This window comes from Octodon degus, unplaced genomic scaffold (assembly GCF_000260255.1).
Source record: "Octodon degus isolate 3935 unplaced genomic scaffold, OctDeg1.0 scaffold00218, whole genome shotgun sequence".
NCBI classification, from domain to species: domain Eukaryota; kingdom Metazoa; phylum Chordata; class Mammalia; order Rodentia; family Octodontidae; genus Octodon; species Octodon degus.
Window position 1 is genome coordinate 680660 of NW_004524794.1, and position 5265 is coordinate 685924.

Here is a 5265-nt window from a genome sequence, read left to right on the forward strand (position 1 = left end):
TGTTCTAAGTAGGTGCTTTAGACCACTGAGCCATCTCACCAGCCCCCCTGTTGTCTTTTTGAGACACTCTCACTGTGCAGTTCAGGCTGGCCTTGAGCTCACTTTGTAGTCTCGAACTCTCAAAGATCCTCCTGTCTGAGCCTCTCTACCCCATTCTGGCATGCGCTCCCATGTCCTGCTAAAGTCTAGCCTTGAGTCACTGGTCACTGAGTTTAGCCCTTCTCTCCTCCATTTGTTTTGTGAGAAGTGCTGTGAGCCAGGCCAGCCCTTTTCTGTTTTGTTTTTGCACCAGGGCCTTGCTCTGCAGCCCCAGACTGGCCTCCAAGCCACGGTAACCCTCCTACCTCAGCCACCAGAGACCTGGGGTCACAGGCATGAGTCATCATGACTGGCTCCAGGCCAGTCTTCACTCACTGTGCGGCGCAGGCATTTTGCTTGTCATTCCCTAAACAGGACAACATAACAACGGGTTGTATAACCAGTTTGTGGTGGATACCAAGGGGCAACTATTAGACTTTGTAGCCTAGGCTAGCCTCAAAACTTGTGATCCTCTTGCCTCAGCCTCCCGAGTGCTGGGATTACAGGTGTGTGGCACCACAACCAGTTCTTGCCCCTTCTTTTCTAAGATAAGCATACCTGGCACCCCAAATTAAGGGAGGTTTATTTGGCTCACAGTCTGGAGATCTCGTTCAGCCCCAGTCACTGGATCCAGAGGAGACACAGCCCGTCGTGTGGCAGGCAGAAGGCCACAAGCCAGCAGCAAGCCTGCCCTGTCCCTTTTACCCCACCCAGACCACAGACCTATTTTTGGCCCCAGCCACCCAAAGGTGTGGCTTCCACTGTCCACACCAAGGCCACTGTCACCAACAGGCAGTGTCTGTGCTCACCTGGACATCGCAGTGCATGAGGCCAGAGCATGTGGACACAGCCTCGACCCCGGCAGAGCCCGTAGTTCTCCGACAAGCAGGCCCTCAGCCACACATTCAGTGGAAGCTGCAGCTACAACTTCACTTGCGACTTCCTTCTCAACCAATGGCTTGCTTTAGAAGTGTACTTAGGTACTGAGGATTGAACCCAGGGCCTTTATAGTGAGTTACATCCCAGGCCTTTTTGTATTTGTTTAAATACTATAGACAGGGTCTAAGTCACTAACTTGCCCAGGCTCTGCTCGAATTTGTGACCCTCCTGCCTCAGCCGCCTGAGTTCTGGAATTCCAGATGCATGCCTCAGTGCAACCAGCCTGGTGTCCTCTGCTTCCCACTGGCCTGTGTAGCGCCCTTGGCTGTGGGCACTGCTGCCGGCACCATCTTCTCAGTGCCCCCACTCCTCCTCTCCTCTCTGCTTCCCCTGGCTTCATGGTCCTACTTCCTGTGGACTGACCAAGGATCCCTGGCACCCTGGTTTTCTTTTTTGATTATGCTTCCCAGTTCTTCAGTCTCAACTCCTAAGCGCTGCTCTGAGGTCACCACTTCTGATGCTGCAAGGCTGTGCTCTGCACTTGGTCTCATGCCATGCCCCACACCTGCCGCCCTTGATTTGCTCAGGTGTCCTCGCCACTGGGCTCTTCCCCTCTGCCTGACCTCTGCTTAGGCCAATCCCTGAGTCCACTGTTGTCTTATTTCACTTTTGGGGGGGTGGTTGTTTGTCATTGTGGCAAGGGCCAGTAGGGTCTGGATGTCCTTTGTCCCCTTTGGGACTCTGAAAGAAACTTAGTCCCCAGTGGAATGGCGCCCTTGACATCCCAGGCACTCAGGAGGCTGGGGCAGAAGGCTCACAACTTCAAGGCTCGCCTCACTCAGAACACAAAGGGTTGGAGACTCGGCTGGCTCCGTAGCGAGGCCTCCTCTCCAGACGGTCAGATGAAGGCTCTGTCCGAAGAGAGGTGGCCCTGCCCCTGCTCCAAGGCTGCACCCTCCGGGGAGCTGGGGTGGGGGGCTGCTCACAGCCACAGGTTGCGGCTCGGTCCCTGGCTTTCACTGCAGGGGTGTCCGGGCTGGCGGAATTGAAGCCGCTGCGCATACCTCTGGAACATCTCTGGGTACAGTGCATTCATTTTGCTCAGATATGTGGCGGGGGGGTGGCGTCTGACGGGAAGGACACAGGGAGAACGGGAGGAACTGCGAGAGGCATAAAATGCTCACTACCTGTGACCCACCGGTCCAGGAGAGGGCAACTGTCCCTCGCGAGCCACCGTAGCCCAGGGCCCTACAACAGAGGGCATTCTGGGAAATGGAGTCCGCGTTCAGTGAGCCGAGCACTAGGCTGAATCCTCCCCCGGGGGTGGGGGACACTGGGACCCGCTTTGCTGCGGGTAGAAGAGAACAGGGGCCACGTTCAGCACCACGACGAGAGCTGCTGCCTGGCTTGTCCTTTCCCGATAAGCACGCAAACGCTGTGAGCGCCTGCCTGGGACGCCTGGCCTTTGCGGGCGCCTATGCTCCAGCTTGGCTGGACTTGGGCTCTGAGATCCGGCCTCGAGCTCTGAGCTCGCAAGCCTTTGGGTCGACCTCCTCAGTGCCGTGCTGACAGGCGCGCCTCCACGCCCGCCCGCCCCGAGGAAATCGCTGTAGAAAGCTAGCTTCCCGGGGCCCCTACGGTTAACCTCACGTCGACATTGGAAAAAATTAAGCAAAACAAAATAAAACAACTATGTATGGCGATGTCTCCTATGAGCCCTGCCTCAATTACCCCAAAGTGACTTATCCTACTGTTTTTTACGTCTTTGGAAAAGTTATGTTAATCACAGTAAAAGCGCCTCAGCCCAGCCCCGGGTCCCAGGGGCAGGACGGCCACCCCACTGCCCGGCCGCTTCTCGCCCTCCTTTTCTTTGGCCCCAACCTGATCCTGCAGAACCTGGATCTTCGGCCACATTGATTTATCTATTTACGTATTTAGTACACGGTCTCCAGGGTCTCACTACCTAGATCACACTCGCAGTGGCCCTGCTGGGTCCAGCCCCCAAGCGCTGGGATCGAAGCCAGCCTCTGCGCTCTGCCTGAGCAGGTGCTTTAGTCCTCTGAGCTATCAGGCCAGCCCTTACCGCCTTTAATAAAACTGTGATGCCCTTAAAAATAAACCGTAAAAATAAATAAATAAACCAACAGTAAAAGCGGGGCCTGCTGGTGCACACTTGTCCCAGCACTGGGGAGGCGCAGATCGCAGGGCCGTAACTTGGAGCCCAGCTGAGCAATTTAGAGACCTAGAAAAAGTTTTTTCAAAGCCCCGAGAGTGCTGCCTGAGTGGCAGGGCCCCAGGTAGGCAGGGCCACAAGGGACTTTCAGGGTGCCACATGTTCCTGATTTTGAGGTACAGTTTGTAAGCCATGTACTTCAAGTATGTGAGGTTTACTTTGTCTGTTATCGCTCTGTGAAAATGTTCCCTCTTGGACATAGAAGTGTGGCTGTGCAGCCCAAGCTGCAGGAACTCATGGTGACCCTCCTGCCTCAGTGTCCCAGGTGCCGGGATCACAGGCGCGTGCCACCATACCCAGTTCCTAATAATGCTGCTTTCAAAAGTAATTTTTTTCTTTTTCTTTTCTTTTTTTTTTTTTTTTTTTTTTTTTGTGGAACTGGGGATTGAACTCAGGCCCTTGCACTTGCCGGGCAAGTGCTTATTCTACTGAGCTATCTCCCCGGCCCTCAAAAGTAAAAGTAAAATATGGGGCCATGGACATAGCTCAGTGGCACAGCCCCTGCCTGGCAAGTAGGAGGCTGAGCCTCATTTCGGGTGGCAATATGCCTAGCTTTTTGAAGGAGCGGCTTGCTGTGTGGTTTGCCCTCCACTCTGCTGTGGCACGACGACGCTGAGCCGTGTACACCGGATCGCGTCTGCCAGCGTGGCCGCGGGCGTGGTTGCCCTCTCCTTTGCTGGCTCTTCCTCCTCTGCACCTGCGCTGCCCCACTTTTTACTCATCTGTGTGTGATCATAACAAGCACATGGATCACAGGGCAGCGCAGCCCTTTAGTATTTTCTGCTTTGAGACAAGGTCTTGTTAATCCATGAAGGTGCTGGGCCGGGCTCCCACTTTCTGCTCTCCGCAGGCCCACACTGCGCACCTGGCTCCGATCCTGCCCGGGCTCCTGCTGCTTCTGCTTCATTTTGCATATTAGGTGCAGGGGCTCACTGTGCAGCTCAGCCTCGTGCTGATCCTCCTGTCTCAGCCTCCCCAGAGCTGCGATTACAGGCGTGCCCACCACGCCCAGACTCTGGAACCTGCGCAGCGTGCCCCAGTGGCAGGGCCAGCGCGCCCTCCCACTTTTATGCTCCTTTGCTGTCACTTTCTGTTACTACTCAGGTGTTTATTTTCACAGATGTGGTTTCATTTTGAGACAGGGTCTCACTATGTAGCCCAGGTTGGCCTTGGCTTCACGCTGATCCTCCTGCCTCTGGCTCCTAAAGTTTCACAGATTTTTTTTTTTTTGAGGTGGTGGTGGTGGAGATTGAACTCAGGGCTTTGTGCACGATAGGCAGGCACTCTACCACTGAGCTACATCCTCAGCCCGAGTTTCACAGCCCTTAAACTGCAAAAATTATTACTGGTGTTCTTAGTTTTGGTGCTGTGCTACCGGGGCTCAAACCCAGGGCCTTCGCACTGAGCTTCATCTACTGCACTTCTTAATTTTCATTTTGAGAGTAGACCTCACAGCCCAGGCTGGGGTTGAATTTGCAACCCTCCTGCCTCAGCCTTCTGAGTGCTGGGGTCACAGGTGTACTTCCTGGTGTTGCTTAGTACAGTCTGTCTCTACTGTCCCCCACATGTCAACTCATTAGAGCACACCTATCCTACCCACCCAGTGCTGACAGGGAGTGGGGTATCCAGCATCCTAGCACCTGTGAGGCTGAGGCTGGAGGGTCACCTTGAGTTTGTGCCCAGCTACAGAATGAGGCACTATCGGCCAGGGAGATGGCTCAGTAGAATAAGTGCTTCCCTGGCAAGCACAAGGGCCTGAGTTCAATCCCCAGTTCTGAAAAAAAAAAAAAGAATGAGGCACTGTCTCAAAATGAAAAGTAAATAATGAGGGAAAAAGACATGTCCCTAAGTGTGTCTCCATTATTCACATCAGTAGAATTCATGACTCAAATTTATCCATGTGTCAGCCTGTCATTCCTGTTGTTGTTGTTGTTGTTGTTTTTTCATATTTAGTTGGGGGTTTTTGTTTTTGGCATCAAGAATTGAACTGAAGACTTTTTTTTTCTTTTCTTTTCTGTCTTTCTTTCTTTTGTTTCTTTCTTTCTTTTTTTTTTTTTTTTTTTTTTTGTATTTTA